The sequence below is a fragment of the Anser cygnoides genome, chromosome 12 (genome assembly GCF_040182565.1).
Source record: "Anser cygnoides isolate HZ-2024a breed goose chromosome 12, Taihu_goose_T2T_genome, whole genome shotgun sequence".
Classification (NCBI taxonomy): domain Eukaryota; kingdom Metazoa; phylum Chordata; class Aves; order Anseriformes; family Anatidae; genus Anser; species Anser cygnoides.
Genome location: NC_089884.1, coordinates 441,695 through 461,069, shown reverse-complemented (window position 1 = coordinate 461,069; position 19,375 = coordinate 441,695). Strand labels below are relative to the sequence as shown.

General features: G+C 43.1%; 1 protein-coding gene across 25 annotated transcripts in view; it reads left to right on the top strand.

The window, feature by feature from the left end:
* Nucleotides 1-5,452: 5,452 nt before the first annotated feature.
* LOC106046624 (uncharacterized) overlaps nt 5,453-19,375 on the top strand; it is a 102,516-nt gene continuing 88,593 nt past the window's right edge. For 4 of the 25 annotated variants that reach the window (XR_010834654.1, XR_010834647.1, XR_007158965.2 and 1 more), the window contains exons 1-2: nt 5,460-5,786; nt 17,502-17,673. The gene's annotated coding sequence lies outside the window, so the exon portion shown is untranslated. Of the gene's footprint in view, nt 5,797-17,501; nt 17,674-19,375 lie in introns of all 25 variants that reach the window. The other 21 variants (XR_010834663.1, XR_010834655.1, XR_010834646.1 and 18 more) reach the window with 15 other exon arrangements.

Here is a 19,375-nt window from a genome sequence, read left to right as displayed (position 1 = left end):
TGCAGTAAATCACTCTCATAAAAAAAAAAAAATACCATGAGGCACTAAAATACCATGAGGTACTAGCAGCACAGTCTGGAAATATGCACAGACCTTTACTGGAAACACAAGGACTTGAAGAACTGGTGCAGAAGAGTAGGTCCTTCTTCTGGACGTTATCACAGTGGCTTTGCACCCCCTTGCCCCCTCCACGGCTTTCCAGAGACCAGTGGTGTCCCGCAGGCAAGTTTGAGTCTATGGAGGCTGAGTCTTTACATCTGGTATTTTGGGATTAAAATGCACTCATTGCATGCTTCTGTGTCAGAGCAGCGGTGTATTAGCTAACAGCTTAGGCACGTGCACTGCCCTCTTTTACACTTTGGGACTAACGCAGTGGCTGTATCTCTAGCCCAGTCTCAGTGCTTGGGGCTGTCAGATCAGGCCGGCTGCTGGTCAAGGAGCGCTCATTCCTGTGGCTAAGCCCAGGCAACAGCTGCTGACTCCCGAGAATACGTTCAGTTTCCAAGCACCCTCCCTGCACTTAGGGCCATAGCACGCAGTTATAATCGCGTGCTGTGTCCTCCCACACTGCAGAAGGCCCTGCCTGCCGCTCCGTCAGGGTCAGGTATGTGGAGGGGTGCCGGGCCCTGCCAGCCAAAGCACGATGATGAGAAGCAGGAGGAAGGTCTCCAAGCTCTGTTACATTTGCTGAAGCAATTAGTCCTGAGGACTTTATATGAAACACTTTAGTCCTCCTCTTGATTCCCTGTGTTTGCCTGCATACAGCACCTGCTGCAAGAGAGTTCTTACCTTACTGGTCTCTGCAATGGCTGCTCAAGCAGATGAGATGATAAGGGGATGCTGTAGCTTAGGGCTTTCAATTTTTTGTGCCCCCCCCCCCCCCCCCCCCCCAGATCAGAGGCAGCATGCAAAAGCATGCCTTGGCTGGTGCCATTTGCACTGTGCTGGGCCTCCTGGCCTCGTCCTGCCTCCAATGAGCTCAGCAGCGACAGGGCCAAGGGGGGGCTCCCCAGCAGAGCCCATGGGGCTGTGGTAATCCTTACCTGTCCCCCGCTCTGCTAAGCAATATCTGCATGCATCTGAAGATGACATGGTGATGAATGGGGCACAAATGCATCTTTTATTGCTTCTACCACACGCTTGTGTTTGCTTGCTCTCTCTCTCTGTTTTTTTAAGGGACTGTCAGACTGCTGGATACAGGAATTCATATGATTTGTTCTGCAGCCATTTCTCCTTTCTCGCCTGTAATAGGATCTGCAGAAATAATTTAAAGAGCTGAAGGTAATTTAGTGTCTTCTTTACGTCTTTCCCCACACTTCCTATGAGTTCACCAGGTACCCTCTAGATGAACTAATCCTACTGTAAAATATTATTTCTAGGCTTTATTCATCTAATTTATTAACTGTCTGCAGCTTTATTTACCAGGTTCTGGATTAACTCTGAGACCAGTTACTACTCAGAGCTGCTGCTTGCTTGCTTGCTGTCTTTCATTCTGTTTATCTTTTCTTTGTAGAGGAGGGGCTCAAATATATACAAACTGTCCTGAGGTTTCACAGATATTCCAGGGAATCACAGGGCTGCATCTCATCTTCTCTAGTAATTAGTTACTGTCTCACACCTCATAGGAATCACAGCAAACTTTCTTCTTTATTCCACTGCTCCCCAGAAAGCAGAAGGAAACTTACAAGAGCATTTCAATATTTGAAATTACAACTTTCAATCTCACCCCAAACACAGCTCAGCTCATGCTCAGCTCACAGCATGAGGGCTCACTGCCCTCAGCAGCAACCTCTCTTTGCTTGCTGGCACCCCATGGAATGCAGTGGAAGCCAGACCCATGACAGGGACCCAACATGCCACCAAAACGCAAGCAACAGTCAAACCTGGAGGAAAAAATGTCTCCATGCATTGATATAAAATAGCAGTATGCTGTCAGAAACAAAGCATTTAACTTTATTACATTTGGGGAGTTATTTTACATTTATTTCTTTTTCATTTTTTTTTTCTTTAATTATCGGGGAGTGGTACCACTGAAACATAAGTGCTGTTGTTACTAACATTACAGTGGTTAATGTGGTAGTATAATTCTAAAATACTGACTGTATTAGCTTATCCTCACTATTATTCTGTTCTTTTACTTCACAAGTTGCATGTTGTCTAACTGTGATTTACTGCATATTTCTCATATAAATTGCTTTAATGGACCCTGTGTCCGGGCTACATTGCATGGCAGACAGTGCTATAAGGTGTCTTATGAACAAAGTTATAGAAAAGATTAAAAAGGCTACAAACTATTGTGTGTGAGCTGAGGGATCGCTCCTCTTGTAATGATGCAAGGAGCACAGTTAAGGGCTGCACGTACAGTCTTGACTTCATAGCATTTCTCGTCTTGAGTGTTCAGCTGTGGAGCTCGGCTATTTTTGTAATTAAGTATTTTCTAACGGAGTTTGAGGGGATGTCTGGAAACATCCTGGAGCACTAAGGGTAGATAGATGGGATGGGGGGAGAAGTGCTCAAAGCATGCCCCCTCCTGACCCGGCCTAAGCTCTGCCAAACCTGCCATTGTGCATACATGTGTGGCGTGCTCCCTTGCACTACCCGCCTGCGGACTCACTGCTCTTCTGGCCACCACACGAGACCAGCCTTGCACGCCTTGCAGTGCTGTGTGTTTCCAGCTATGGGCCCACGTCATTGCGATCCATATGTGTGAGGCTGTCGCAGCTGTGAGCACGTGCCACAAATGAGCTCCACCAGCTTGTTACGCCTCAGTGAGGGCACACTGTGGCAGTGGAGTCATGCACTTCGTGGCGAATAGCCAGCATTGTGCATCATCTGAGTATTGCTGGCACGTGGCACTGTGTCACCAGCTCACAAGTTCATCTGGCAGCTTGCTGCGGTTGCTGCAGGACTGCCAGCGGCGCGGCTGGCAGGCAGGTAGAGGTGCAACGCCTGTTGGCAACCTGTTGGACCTCGCTCTCCAGGAAAGATAGTTTTGATGCATTGTCCTGGCCTCCTGCCACTTCTCCTTGGTAAGGGTCTATTTTATTAACATTGTCAAGACTGTAGGTCTATGAGGACAAGAATGGAAGTCTTCTCTCGATTCATTGACTGGAGCAAATCACTTGCTAGGAAGCAAGTCCAGCTTCAGGCCTTGGCTTGATTCCAAACTGTGATGGGTCTAAGTCTATTAGTTGCAATAAAATAAACTGGGAGTTGGTCTACAGCGGGTTTCCTTACACCCATGCTTGGACACTGCAGGTTTGACATCAGGCACTAGGTGACCAGAACAGGACACACTGATGGTGCATTTCTGCAGACTTGGTCAAATTAATGTGTCCTTGAAGGAGAAAGAAAAGGATTTTTCCTGACTGAGGCATTAGCTACATCAGCTACAAATAGTAGCAGATGTCCCTGACTGTCGTAATCAGCTTATTAAAAACAGTCTGAATTTCATACACTCATGAATGGCAAATCAAAGCCAAACTATGTAAAGGAATGTTTTACTTTTCAGTGAGGATCACTGCTGTGCCTAATTTCAAGTTTTTGACCCCTGTATATTCCAGCTGAAGGAATATCAAAAGAAAAACTTTCTGAAGATATTTTTCAAGATAGGAAAGTTTTGGTTAGAAAGTAGTTGGAAAGTTATGAGTGACACAAAAAGAACTGCAGTGCAGTGGAAATTATTATGAAATTTTATTGTAATGACCAGTGCCCAACAGCGGCCATAGTGGTGTTCTAATTCCCACAGTACTCTTTTCTTTGTATCTCACTGGATTTCACACATTAAAATGATATCCTAGTCTGGAAAATGAATCAGGAACTGGACTTCCATTCCCAGTACAATGTTATCCTAGGCATACAATCTTGTATTTGATTCATATACTTGGGTACAAGAACATTTTATAGTTGAGCTCCTTTTTATGGCTTTTTTTTTTTTTAATCATGCAATGGTGGTGATGGTCCATTGAGCTCAGTGCTTTCTTCTGATGAGCTAGACAAAGTAATAAATAAATAAATAAGAAGTTTTTTGTGTAGTAGGAGTTGCCCTTTTATTTCATAAGCATCTTGTATGCCTGAGGCTAGTGCGATTAGTGCAGGGTTAGTATGCACGTGCACATAGTTTATAAAGCTGTTTTGATTAGAAAGTCCAAAAAAAAGGATATTACATTTTTATTACAAAAATGTTTATTTTTCTTCATTTTCTTCAAACAGAAGACAAAGTTCCAGGCATTCTCTTGTTTTGCTGTCATACATCAGTTCCAATGAAGGAAACGGAAGTGAATTTCCATTACTTTTTTCTTGATTAAGATCACAGACCGATGCTTTTTTTCTCACTTAGTTTCCCAGTTCCAACATTGCAAGTACTCCCCCAGCCAAGCAAAATGTCATCCTTCTAACAAGGATCTATGGCTGGAAGGAACTGCGTTGTCATTATTTATGCCCTTAGGATTCCTGTGAGCTTGATTCATTCCCTGCTTCTCTACCAAGAGTGTCGGTACAGCCTTGCAGCTCGTTTGCTTCCTATGATTTAGCATTTGTCTGTAAATTACTTTTTTTTTTTTTTTTTTTTTTTTTGCCTAAGGTAACTGGGTTTTCTATGCGGTCTCATAAACAGCTGTCTGAATCATGCAGGCTTCCCAGCTCCAGAGCTTGGCTTGTTCTTTGCCTGTGTTGGTGCCATCTTCACGTTTCTGGAGCTCGCTGCTCTTCCAGGCGGGCGAGCCAGCCAGCTTCGGCATCTCCTGGAGCTGGATGCCTTCCCCTATCTAGAATTACATCTGTGTCTGGCTCAGAGGCAGCAGTAACTCCTTCAAAAGCTTGTAGCAGCCGTAAATCAGGCACTGCCTTCCCAGCCCGCACCTGTTTCACACCCCGTGGCACCAACGCTCGCAACGCGATGCGGCGGGCCCGGGACAGCCAGCGCACAGGCCTGCGGGGCCCCCGCACCAAGGCTCCAGCACCGGCACGGCCCGGCCCGGCCTGGCTCGGCTCGGCTCGGCTCGGCTCGGCTCGGCTCGGCTCGGCTCGGCTCGGCTCGGCTCGGCTCGGCTCGGATCGGATCGGCACGGCCCGGCATGGCACGGATCGGATCGGCCGCGGGCGCCGTCGGAGCCCCCCTCCAGGTCGGGGCGCGGGTCCGGCCCGGCCGTCCCCATAGCAACGGACGCTCCACGCGCTTCCATTGCGCTTCGTTGCAGCCCCGCCCCTTTCCTCTGCTGTCCAATCGCCCACACGCACGGGCCCGATGCTGAGCTCCGGTTGGGCAACACTCACGTTCGTCAACGCCTCTGGAAGCCTTCGGGCTCGAGGGGCCTTGCGCGCGGGAAGGAGGGGAGGTGGTCGCAGCCGGCACCGTCCCCGCCCTTGGCGGGTGCTGATTGGCTGTCCGGCGCCTCGGGGCGGGGTTTCGCGCCTCCCTCCCTGTGATTGGGCAGCGCCGCCGTCAATAGGGGGCGGGCTGCGAGGCGCGCTTGGCGCGCCCGTTCGAGCGGTGGCGGCCGCGGGGCCGGGACCGGCGGTGCCCGGGGCTCCCCGCGGCGGGTGGGGGCAGCCGAGTGAGGGGCTGGCGCTGTGGTGCCTGCCCGGGCCCTGTCCCTCGTCCTGCCCCGCCGCCGGGCTGTTGGCAGAGCCTGGGGTCGGTCAGCGAGGAGCTGACTGCCCGCCGCGTGGAGTTGGCGCACAGCCGGTGACCTCGTGAGTTGTTCGTTTGTGTCACGGAGACGTGTCTGCGTGAGCACGCGTCTGCTCCCTTAGCTGCAGCTGTGGCAGAGCAGCGCCAAACCCCGGTGTGTGATGGTGAGGAACGGCCTGTGTTAACCGCGCAGCTCGTGCAGAGCTCCCGCCGGTTTGCTTCCCAGAAACCCTTCTGGCCTTTGCTTTGCTTCTACGAGCTGCGCTGCTGCAAACCGCCCGAGGAGTCCCCAGGCACCGGTCACGGCGCTGGTGGGAGCCCCCGCGGGGGCCGAGGCTCCCTCGCTGCCCCGTGGGTTTGGCTGCCCCGCTCCCCCCCGGTGTCCCGGCCGCGTGGTCCCGTGGCACTCGCTGCCTTCAGCTTCTGCTGGAGGTTTTGCAACTTGGCTCGTGAAATGGCATTCGCCAGAATGCGATGAGCCTGTTATTTGAGCGTGGTTAGCTTCGGGCTGGGCACGTGCAGGTCTCGATCCGACGATTTTTGTCTGAATCGTCGGCTGAGCCATCCAGCGAAGCCGTGCTCTTTGTGGGTGACCTGGTGCTTCTCTGGGGAGACCTCTTTGTGTTTGAGTCGCATTAATAATGAATGCAGGGCAGATATAAACACAGTTGGCTTTGTGGTACTGTCTGAGATAACGGCATCGTATGTAGCGTAAGTTGTTCTGAGTTTGTTTAAAGCTTGTGTGAAAACTTAGCTTTGTTTTGAGTTGTACACGTGACTGCTGTGACAGCGAAGACTTCAGCAGCTGTCTCAGAACTGGAAGTCACAGGCACAACAGCCTCTTCTCTGTTTCTGAGCTGAATAGGTTAGAGAGGGATAAGTAGCCCCTTAAATTTTTCTTAATTGTAATTAAATTCACTCTAACTTTTGCTCTATATAGCCTTACACTTCTTGTTTACTATTTCTCATCAATGTTCCTTGTTTAAATTTGAAATTGCTTTTCATTTGCTTATACCAGCCCCTCAGGTATGCTTCCAAAAGTAGCTGAGAAGTCTTGATGTTATCCACTTGTATTTCAGAGAGTGAAATGAAGTACTTCTGGTGCTGGCACTGCTCAATTAACATTACCAATTAAATCCTGTAAATATTCTTCTACTCTTAATGTAAAAACCATTGAAGGTGGGTTGACAGAAATCATTCCCTTCCCTGTTGATATTTGTAACTAAAATAAGCCTATAAAGTGCTGCTGAATGCATCTAGAGAGTCTATGCTTGCCTTCCATTCAAGCAGAGCAAATGCAATCACCCGTGCTCTTACCCTTCCTGAAGCATTGGTGCAATTGAAAAGAATTGGATGGTTTGTAGACAGAGTCTGTCCCAAGTCTCAGAGTGTGAGGAAAGGGCGTGCGGTTTCTTTTTCCTCTTTCTGAAAATCAAAACTATTATGTGGAATTCAACCACCTTTGAATCCTTAGTCAGCGCTGATGTGGGGATAAGTAGGATCACTGGTGAGGAAAAGAAAGTGGATATGACCTTGTTGATAGAATCCAGTTCTAGAAAGCCAGAATATTCCCTGTGTTTTAAACAGGTATTTCTTAAGGGAAAATATGTGGGTTACAGCAGAAATAACTGTTTAGCGGAAGTGATAAGAAGTTTGGCTTAATTTTTGGATCATTTTACTTGTGGGTATTAGGGTGAAATAGAGCTGGGATAAATGAAAGAAACTACCTTATTAGAAACATAAAGACTAGTGACTGTATCTTGGCCAGTGTTCCCATTTTTCCAGTAAGCTGTCTGCTGTACGGAGGTGTATAACCCTAATGGCTTGTTGTATGCCATTAAAAGGTATTGTACACTCATAAAAGAATGACATTTTGATCAATGCTGTTAAAAGAATTACTGTCTTGACACAGAAAAGCTTTCCTGCTGCAAGTTTAAAAATATGCCTTTAAAAGCTTTTTATTGAATACCTTTGCATCCCTCAGAAATGTGCCATTTTGGCATACGGCTGCTCTGAAGTATTCTGTGTTGTAACTTAAATGCAAGACCTTCTGTTTACCATCAGAAGGGAGCAAGGCAAGGCAGGTGTATTCACTCAACTACTGTCATGGGGACGAAAGAAAAAGCACCTTGAGCTACTCGTATGCAGTCTAAAAATAAGAACTCTCCACTTTTAAAGAGTCAAAAATCATTTGAAAGCTATTTGGTTTTGTTTTGCCATTGATTCCTGTCTGTCCCTCCAGCTTTGTTTGAGTGTCCCTTTGGACTTTGAAGCTGTATATTGATGTTGGAGGGAGGCAGGTGGTAGATAAGAAAACCACAAATGTCTTCATTGGAGCTGGATCCCAGCTCACAGGCAGGTTGGCTTTATTCAGAGGAACTTGGTTTGGAGATGTCTAGATGGTTCTGTTGTGGTAATACAAGATCTTCTTAATAGCACTAAAGGGAGACTTCTGCTACAGAAAGTATCGGAGCTAGTGTTTAATCACAACTACTGACGTAATGCTGTACCTAGTTTGAAGATGGCTAAACCTACAGCTAGTCAGTCAGCGTGGTTCAGCTGAGCTGTATCTGCTACTGACAACCACTGCGGGGTGGGAACCTGAGGAATCCCCTCCGTGGGTCTGACCTCTGTTCTGGGAATTCCTCGTGGATCTGGTTCAAATAGGAGTGTTAAAGTCGTAGCTTGGGAATCTGGAGCCACGGATGCAATTCCTCAGTTTTATCATAGTCCTTATGTGTTCTTGTGAATTTCATATGCTCCTTCTGTCATTGTTTCAAGTCTTCAGTTGTTGAGCTGGTTTGTGATGTATTAAATATGTTATATATAAGATGGATGGTTCAGCTGAAAGAGCATGGTGGAACTGATATGGAGGGATACTAGGCAAGTCTTCTGAGGCTTTTTTCTTTCTATATATTTATGATCAAACCAAAGAAATGCATGTTCTGCATGCAATTGGTATGTCATTCCTGACATGGGATTGTCAGCAGCTGGGTGGGATGTGAGTGTTATTTAGGCTTTGTAACAGGTGAGGAACAGCATAGCACTAAATGGTATTTCTGTACATTGGATCAAAAAAGCTGTACAACTTTGTGGTGGAATTTTCTTCCTTTGAAGAAGGCAAAATGTTTAGTTGCATCATATGTAAGTAGCTCTGCTTAAGTACAGCTTTTTAATATTTATTTCAGGAAAAGGCAATGTTAATACTGTTCATTATCTGCAAAGGCAATGTACAAAGGGAAGAAGCAGAAGAGATGGAATGTGTGTGTGACGAGAGTCAAGATGCATGCCATCATAACTGCTTCCCAGTTGTCCTCCAGGTCCTTGAATTTTGATCAAGGTAACATTCTGGATGGGTGGGAGAAGCCCAAACCCTTACTTCTGTATCAACGAAACATTTGGTAGCTTTTGGGATGGGGGTGGAGGGGGCTGTTTGCTTTTTAAATGTGCAAGCTTATGCTGAGGTTCAGTGGTGACTTGCTAAAGCTGATGTTAAGTAATGTAAAAGTAGTATTCCCCTCTCTGAGTCTTGTTTTAGTGGAGAGAGAACAAGTGCAACACCAGCAAGAGTGAAGGCTGATGTGAGGCAGCGAACTGCGCGTGGCAGCTGCTTGGTAACTCCGGGAGCTTACTCTGAGGTGCAAACAGTAACTTGAAGTGTATGAAGGTATACAGAGCCTTGACTTTGCTGGTTATTGTATCCTGCAGCATACAGTTTCCCACTAACAGTTCCAGCTTATTTGCTGTCTTTGGATTTAAAAAGGGAAAGATGTTGCATAAGCTATTGCCAGTAGCCTGTTAGATGATTCCTTGCTTATTTCGAAGGACTCTCAGGACTGCCTTTGTTTGGAGAAGCTATGCGTTCATGACTTTAGCGCAGTCATTCTGTATTCTTTTCCTTTGATTTTTAGGTCTGTCTCACCAGCCTGCACGAAACAGGATATTCTTCAACTATGTATCACCTGTGTTGTAGTTTTTGTTGTTTTTAACCTCCCTAGGTTTTCATTTGCATCCTTGCACTACGGAGAAATATGTGAGAAATTGGAACCTCACATCTTTTTATTAAGATGAAGAGGGAGTGAGGGCAGAGAGCCTGCTGGACTCATGTTCTTGATTATTCCCCATGCCAGCCTCCCAGGTCCTTTCTTGTCTTCTGTGCAGCAAGGGGCCCTACCTGCTGCCAGCTGTTGTGTGCTGTTTTCTGGCTAAGCCTCACTTGTGTAATTTTAGCTTTGGAGGATATTTGAAAGTAAAACTATCACCATAGTCCTGTTTACCCACAGTATCTCACTGAAGCTCCCTTTGAATGTTTTTCTACAATGACCTTTTAGAATACCTGCTTTCAGGATAGACTACCAGTCCATAAGTTTAGCTTAGACATGTTTTCTTACATTTAGCTATATTAAAAACTATGATCTTTGCTTGACTCTTCTTTACCAGGCAAACTAAATGGCTTTCAATTGCTGATCCTTGTTTTTATTACTCCATAATCTGTAAATTTGTTTGGCAATCGTCTTATAGTTTTCCTTCATGCATTGACAAAACTGCTGAATAATATAGGGTCAACCTCTTGAAGGTGGGATAAAAGAAACCATTCTCTTTTGTTTTCATATTTAATTGATACAAGCTGGAAACACTTATTTAGTGTTTAGCCTCATCTGCAATTACATTTTGAGGGCTATCAGTCTCTAACCCACTTGATGTGTCATGTTGGTTTTGAGTTTCTTAATCAAATGTCATTTTTCATCAAGTCAACTGCCCTACAAAAATGTTATATCTGTGCTATTAATTAGCAATAAACTTATAATTAAAAAATCAAGCTAGTCCAAGAATGTTTCTTCTGAAAATTCATGTCATTACTATTATGACATGAATTACTCCCTCCAGTTCTTTCTTATCTAGAGTCCTGCCTTGGTCATTCTGTTACTCTGAAAACAGTGTCAGACAGACCAGATTATAGTTACTCAAATCACCAGATCTCCTTTAAAAAAAGTAACTGTTTCTCCCTGACCTCTCAAATTTATTGTGTTTTCCAAGGCATGTGAAGAATGAGTATTAATGATCCAAACAGCTCTTCAGACAAGTTCTTTTTGTCTAATCATGGAAACTGAAACCCAGATCTTAACTCTTTCCCATTTGACCTAGTTCAAGCTACTCAATTTGTAAATGACCTAGCAGAGTCATGTAACTTCCTGTGGGACTTCAGTTGCATTAATCCTTATCAGTGTGAGGCTTCCTAGATTTCCCCAGTTTAACAGGACAAATAGACAGCATTAAGTTTTCCGTTTTGACCTTGAAGGCCTTGTCGCTGTTTTTGGCATCTGTGGCTAGTCAAAGGTAGGATAGAAGCTGAGGGCCTAAATTTCCACAAGTTATTTTGAATGGACTACATTGCTTTGGTTTATGTTAGATTAATATTTTGATGTTAATCTTTATGGCTAAACCTAAATCTATAGAAATTGATCATGCAAATAAAGTGTAATCAATCCATCTAGCACAGAGGCTAATTGTTTGATACCAATATCTAGATCATATAGTTCTTAGATGTCAGAGTGATTGAATTGCTTTGAGAACTCATGGGAGTAGATCTCTGGGCAATGCAGGAAGGTGGTCCACTTTTTAGTATGACTTATAAAATCTGTGTCAAACACCGATGTTTTCTTATGTTTATAGTTGACTTCTTTTGGAGATGCATATAAAGCACAAGTAATTTTGCTCACGGATCAAAATTATTTTCTTATGTTCTTAAGACAAGCCTGAGGAGAACTATAACTGAAGGTTGAGTGATATAGTAAGAGGAATAAAGGGTGTCACAGCGTAAAATGGTGTCCCTTTGTGGAAAGATTTATGAAAAATAAATGTGGTAACTCAAATGGAAAATAAGATGGGTGATGGATACCTGTTGAATGTGTCTCGGGAATAAGCAGCTCAATAAAACCAGTAAGATGAGACTAGGATGGTGTGTGTTTTCTTATTTGCTATAGTATTGAGAAACAATTTTGTGCTACAACTTGTGATAAGGGCATATGCTAAAATCTGGGAAGTTCTTACTGTAGAGCTTTCCTTATGTTGTACTAAATTTATTGAGGAGTAAATCAAGCAGTAGCTCTAAGTGAGGCTTGCTTTTAAGTCTAGAGCTTTGATTGCAGTATAGGTATATTTTCTTGTTATGGGCCTTGCCTGAGGAATAGCATGCAGGGGATGCCTTAGTGAATCACATAGTGAAAAAAGAGCTAGTTCGTTATGCTTTCCTTGTATTTTTAGAACTGCAGTTTGTGGGATGTTTTCTTTGTAGCTCTAGTGTTTGGGCTGTGGGGATTTCAAATCTTTCAGTGGAAAAAAAACCACTTCAAATTCAGTTCAGAGTCTGATATTTGTTTTATTAGTGGAAATTTTTGTCTCCTGTGTCTTCCCCATTCTAGATAACCTTTTCTTGTCATCTAAGAAATTAATTTCTTTGTTGGAATCATTGCAAGTAAACTTGATAGCAGGAGTGCTGTTATTGAGGCAGCTTACAGAGTGATTTGCTAAGTACAGCCTCTCCATATAATGTGAAGCAGAAGTCGATTTATTGACCACTACTGGGATTTCAGGAATCTGTTGAACTACCTGTTTTTTATCCTTCTCTCATAAAATTCACTATTGAATGCCTTTTTTTCTGGCACCCTATTGGAAAGGATTCTCTTTGATATGCAGTCGTACAATAACAGCAATCATTGTTTGCTACTCATCTCTGTACTATGGAGTCTGGCTTTTTAATAAAGTGTATACAAGGTCATTTAAGGTAGCTTTTGTGACATCAGACTCTTCAAAGGTTTTTCCTAAAATACTTTCCCACGCAGAGAGGAAACTGATGCTTATCTAAGCTGCGAAAATACTGGCTTTTTGGCCATACTGTCAGTCCTTTTTAGAGAACATATTTAAATTAGAGAAAAACACTGTGGAAAAGTCAACTTTATTATGAGCACAATATTGCTTATGTTGCAATACGTGTCCCCTGTAAAATATAATCTGCCACTTTTCTGGAATCCTAAGAAAATATTTTCTTATGTAATTTGACTAGATTTTGCTGTTTGCTATGTATGCATCATGATTTATTACAACTTTCTGTAAACTTTCTTCTGTAAAGTAAGGTGTATGTTAGGAATGAAAATTATTTGAGTTCTCTGGTAATCTGTAAAAACTTAGTTTTCAAAATTGAATACAAGTGAACTGTATGAAGATTATTGATTCACAGGGATGAGTAGAGAATGCTTTCGGTTAAGCTCTTGTTGCTTTAGATTTTATACTAATATCTAGAGGCTTTGGGTGCGGTGTTTATTTGTTTAATTAACAGACACTAATGGAGAGATTGTCATCTTATCTCTAGTTCAAATGCTGGATTTCTGACAATTCTTCCTAGCCACTATTGCATACAGGATACTAGAGTTTATGTACTCAGGGATGGCAGTTGGAATATTTATAGGTATGGTCTATGGTAGTAATGACCTGGACATCAGGCATACTTATCTTCTGAGCGAGATGTACAACTTGCTGTGTGATGTCTGACCACAGCATAATACTGCCTGGAACTGAGGAGTCTGTTATGAAAATGTCTGGAGTGCTACTGTAAGCATTAAAAGAGAGATGGAAAGCTCACTCAGCATAGAGAAAGTATTAGAAGGGAAAGATGTGTTTGCGTTCTGATACTGCACCCACAACTGTGGCATCTGCTAGCCAAATGCTTAAGTGGGCCAAGCTGATCCAGGTATGTATTCTGTTTAAGAGACCTTGCTCTTGTGATTATTTATGCAGCAATTTAATTCATGAAAGTGACAAAACTAGCATTTTCCAGGCTCCCTTGTTATTTTTGCCTTAATTTTGTATATATTTCAGAGAAATTTCTTAATAGTTCTGATTAATTGCACTACTGGATTGTGAGAAATTCTTAGATGATTTGACTATTCTTTTTATTTTTTATTTGTCCTTCTGTCAGTTGCAGATATTAGCAAGACCCAAAGGGGTGCAGAAAACTTGCTATTCAGGAATATGTTTCTGCCAGGTTGTATGGTATGATTATCATCCCCAAGGCAATCTTATTTTTTTCAAAACATTTTCCCCTCTATTTTCCTGTCTTTAATCTAGATGGAACCTCCGATCTCTAAAAGTGAAAAGCTGGGACATCAATCTGCCTTTGAAATTCAGCTTCATGTTCAGTATTGAACTTCCGTCTGTGTGCTTAGCTGTTCCAGTCAGAGCCCCAAACCCTGTGTTTTTCACTAATGCTTTGTCAGAGAGCTGTCCTCTTCACAGAGATTGAAATGAGTAATAGTCTTTCGACACTATTGGCAAGTGGCTTTCACGGTCCATGGCGGATCTAATGAACTACAGCTGCAGGGTTGGAAAATCCTGCTTTTGATTGTCTGAAAGGAGACTTCTGAAGTCTCTTCTTGGAATCACTGACTTTCTCAGGATTTTCTTTCTCTTGATAAGAAGATGGGGAAAGCATTTTTGGAGATTTCTTCACAATCTAACATTCAAAAATCTCAGTTTTAGATCAGGGTGGTTTTCCACAGTAAAAATTGCGAAGTTGACACAAATTATAGACATGCTTGAAAATGGAAATACAGTGAAACAAGCTCATTTATGGAAAGCATGTGTATAAGCCAACTTCCATGCTCTCAACATAGATCCCCTGCAAGAGGAGATTTAATGTTCCTTTTTGCATCACATAGGATTGCCTACAGGTGCATTTTTGGTAGTTGGTATGTGCATAAACAGAAAAGGCATTACTGTCAGACAGGACTGCAGTCCATGGGGCTGTATCTTCAAAGGCCTGGGAACAAAACTGGGCCAGAGTTTCAAAGAAGCTTGGCAATCAACTTGCCTCCAGCATGCCAAGTTTGAAAATTTGGCTGTTCTCTAGGTGTCTTAATGAGAGCTGGGTTGCAGTGGTTTTTTGTTCTGGGGTTGGGTGGCTGTTGTTTTGTTGTGGTGGTGGTTTTGTTGTTGAGAAACCGACCATATTTTCATTGATATACATATATTTCCTATTCTGTGTGAAAGATAGTGCTGGAAACAATTTTGCTTACCAACCCATAAAATTTTGAGGTGAATTGATAGTTTCCTCCCCCTTGTACATCTTTATTTATATTTTTATTTATTCAGCCTGCCAGCTGAAAAACTTCCCTTCTGAAGTTGGGAAGACAAATAATAACTTGCCTTGTGGCTTGTAGTACGGTTTTAGTTGTATGTGTAACACTCCAGGTTTATTTTCAGAATATAGCTTCATTTAATTGAAAATAGACTGTCATGGAGTTTTGCAAACACTTTTAGATACTGATCCTTGTAGTAAAGAACAGTGTTCCTATGCTTTTTCTCCTGGTTTTGCTTGTTTTTCAGTTTCATATCCACTTTCCATTTTGTTGCTATTCACACCACTATTGTTCACTTTGTCCCCTACTTTAGGGACACCAACCAGCCTAAACTTGTCCTTCTGCTTTGCAACTGTAGTTTTAAGAGCATGTGATCAAACACTTGAGAATATTCCTAGAGACTGAATCTTCTCCAGTGAGTGGCAATGTTGCAAACTGACATGGTAAAAAGTAAATGGGCATGTTACTAAGAGAAGTCTAGGTACTTGGAAAGGGAATTTGGATGTGAAATGCTAACAAGTCACTAGAAAGGATGAGTCCCACTTCTAGAGTGGTGCAGGAAATAGTCCATCTTGCTCTTGATATTCCTGTTTGTAGTGTTTTTAACATATGCATTTATTAAATATGAAATAACGCCTCTTCTTAGGTAACATAATGAAACCATATTAAATGGCTTAATGTTTGTGCCTTCCCTACTGAGCAAGGAAAAACTGTAGTCTGAATGCGTTTGCAGTTTGGAAGGAGAAATTCTCATCCAGCTGATGGCTATTGAAAGATGCCAAGTGTAGGTCAGAAAAAGGTATCAGATACAGCTCTCAGATACTGTTTTTAATTTCCAAAGGTTTCAAGCATTGTGTAGCTAACAGAATTTAAGAAGTCTGAATTATTTTTATACTTGTGTTAAAACTTTAATACTGAAGTTAGACTCTTGACTTGGAAATATAAGTGCCCTAGGGCTGCTTAAGGCCATGGTCTGTGATAAAAGTCATTCTAAGTGCTCGTGAAGAATTCTGATGCTGCAATAACTGGGAAATACTAGCATGTGCAGTCTAAATGCAGATGGTATGTGAGTCTTAAAGGTGTATTTTCTCAATCCTTAGTGTCATGCATCATTTGTTGTTGGAGATTACTTGCTCACTGACTACCTGCTTCCATTTTCCTCGTAGTGGTAGGTACATGAGAGGCAGACTTATTATATGATCATAAAATCCTTTTGGTGGAAAGGTCCTTCAGAGGACGCCTGGTGCAGCTTCCTGCTCAGAGCAGGGCTGCTGAGGTTATGTCAGGCATCTCGGGGTGTCCTTGTGGCTCTTCAGTATCTCCACAGCTGAAGGCTGCACAGCCTACCTCTGCAACTTGTTCTGCTCTGACCATGCTCAGTATGGTAAAACTTTTCTTTGTATATACCTCATATTTCCTGGACAATAGCTGTTTTCTGTTTCTAGTCCTTTCTCTGAGCAGCTTGAAGGAAGAGTCTGGCTCATTCTTCTCTGTAACTGCCCTCTAGGTAGTCAAAGACAGAAATAGCTTGATACCTATCCTCTTCTCCTTCGTGCTGGACAGCCCCGCTTGCCTCACCCTCTCCTTACACATCGCCTTTACAGCAATGAGCACGGGCAGCGGCAGCCTGAGGCAGGAGGGTGTCAGAAGTGTTGCAGGCCGTGCAGCAGCTGGTAGAGGAGTGAGGAAGGAGTGAGGCTGGTGGACATAGCCTGACATCTGCAAGCCTCTAGTCTTTTAGCCTGTGGGCAGGAGATGGCAAGGGAACTACTTTGTTCTCCACGGGATTTGTCCTCCATCACAGGACAAGGCACCTGTACCTGAGGCAGCTGGGCTGGCGAATTGTTGGAGGATGCCCACTGGAAGTGTTGGGTGCTGCCTTGCAGACAGGGTCTCTTGCGTGTTCTGCTGCTTATCTGGGAGTAGAAACCCAGAATTTTGTAGTTCCATTCTTAAAAAGAGAACCTCAGTGGAACTTCTCAGCAGAGATGCGTATCAGTTCAGCATTAAAGCACAGATCAGCAGGAGTCCTAGCATTGAAATGGCAAGGCTGATGTGAATGTGATTGACTTTTGGTGTGTTTTTTTGATAAGGGTGTCTGTGTTATGCTTTCACTATTTTCTGGATAAAATTTGTAATGCTTACGAATCTCAGGATATGGTCTCACCTTTCTGATTCCCTCTCTGCAGAAAGATGTTTGTTTCTTGTCTTCCTTTCCCTTTCTTTTCAATCATCTCTTGTCTGCCAAGCAGTTATCCAAGAGGAAACTGATCCCAAAGATCATGAGTGCGCAAGAGACTGTGCAATGCAGCTTTGTGGTTCAGACACCACAATGCAGCTTCTCTACTCTGTCTTTAATTAAACTTGGGTTTTTCTGTTGTTGTAGCTGGAAGCAGTATGCTGACACAACTCACTCTTGTATAGAACAGATTAAAATGTCAATGTTTTAATGTTCTCGTCTGTGGGAAAAAGAAAATAGTTGGGTGTTTTATTTATAACTTAGAGACTGTACTATGGAAAAGGTTTACTTGTGTGAGATGGAAAATCACTTCAACAATTAAAGATACAGAGTCCCATTTAATATTAAGAGTCTGTAAAGGATTCAAAAGGTTGAAAGAGTGAAATCTCTTCAGGGAATAGGCTATACTGGGGCATACCAATTTAAAACAAAATTATAAACTTAGTGTATTTTTAATCATTCACTCTGTTCTGTTTTCTTTGCATTTGTGTCACAGGGTATATGCATGGGCCACATGAGCTAATGTACCAAACAGGTGAATGTGCTTGAGGGGTAGAAAAGAATGAAGATACCCAAAAAGAATGACCAAAAGTCAATACTGTCTTTGATGCTATGACCAGTTTCTGGAGAAGGAAGCCATATCTATTTCCTAGAGAAGAAATGTTCAAGTAAGAATGAAATTACAATTCCATTTGTTTTCTGCAGATTTGTTTCCTTGGCAGTTTGAAAAGTGACAATGAAACTGATTCAGAGGTATAGGTTATAACCCCATTGTGCAGGACGTGCCGAAGCCGGTTCTGAGATAGCGGTGACACAATACGATGCTGTGCAGAACTACAAGCTCAAGCCCTTGGAGCAGTGCGGCTCTGTCAGTTCAGCTGCAGCCCAGACCATCAGCCGATGGATGCATTGGGAGCCTTGTATGCTCAACTGCTGCAAGGAATTAGTTTTGTGGGCTGGTGAGGAGCTTGGTTTTCTGGTTTTAGTTGAGCACATTTTGATATTTTAAAACATTATCTCTGACAGAGAAGAGAACTGAAGTGAAACACAGAAAGCACCAGAGATTTTTTCCCTGTCCCAATTATCTGTTTATCCTTTTTACCTATGGAAGGGATGGATTTATTGTAGGGTAACCAGGTAAATATAGAAGATTGTCTGCTGGACTGGCGTTAAGCTGACAGCTGTAATTGCCTACTTTGGAGAAATGCTGCTTTTCTTCAGAAAGTGCCTCCCAGACCTTATTTAGAGATTTGCTTAATTTGGGCTGTCCTACGGGTTAACATCTGTGGAATCTGTATTTCTCTGGCAGTTGTCTCCCTTGGATGTAAATTACAGATGCTCACCAATGCCCTTTCCTTTTTTTCTTAGAGAGAAAAAGAAACCATTTAGAATAAGCAAATAAAAAGAGCTCCCACTGAAGAGTTATGCTAAAAGAAGAGTGCTGTGTGTGCCTCCCCCCTGCCCCACCTCTCACTTAATTTTTTGCAACCATCTCCTACAGCCTTGCTGCTGTGGGATCAATTTGTTGGCAAGGGTTATTCAAACACTAGCAGAATGCATGTTCTTACTGTTCTTGTTGGACTTGGGTGTTGAAGCCAACAATAACAGCTCTCGTGTGGGAACTGATGTTGGGTATTTGAGTCAAACTGTTCTTGGTGGTCTGTACTTTACTACAGTGAAAAAAACGTGAGGGGTTTCTTTTCCCATAGTGTTCATTTGTGTTCCTGTTGTTCATTGTTTATAGAATCACAGTGCCTTTGGACAGTCAAAACAAACACTTGGTTTTTGTGCTTTCAGCCATTGCTTTGTGTGCTCTTTTTGTAGGTTTGGGGGGTTTGGTGGGATTTCTCCTTCCTCCATTTGTCATAGGTACATTTCTTTTTTCTGAGGCAAAACCTGACTCTGGGGACACCTGCTAGGACAAGAAGAGAGCCTTGTTCTAGGGACAAGGGGGAGCTGTGGGTATGTGGCATTTTGGGCTGGGCTGTGCTGAGGCTGGTAGCATCAAGAAGACACCGCGATCTGAGCGTGGTCCTCACCTCACTGAAATCAGACTCTGCTTTTCCAGGAAAATGTTGGGCTATCGAAGCGTTTAGTGCTGTGCTTTGTAATACCAGTCCAAATATTCAGCAACCACCACAAATTCCTTGCTGGTTGTGCTTTGCTTAAGTGAAAGTCCAGAACGCAGGGATACTTGTGGGAGCTGAATGGCTTGAAGCTTTCAGTAATCCTTCCTGTTACCCTCAGGGCACTCTGAAAAAAATGGTATCTTTGTACTGTCTTTGGGATATGATGCAGCCCCAGATCAGATATGTCGCTATTAAATAAAAAGTGTGATAAGCCTAAAAGCATTGAGTTTGGTATTTTGAA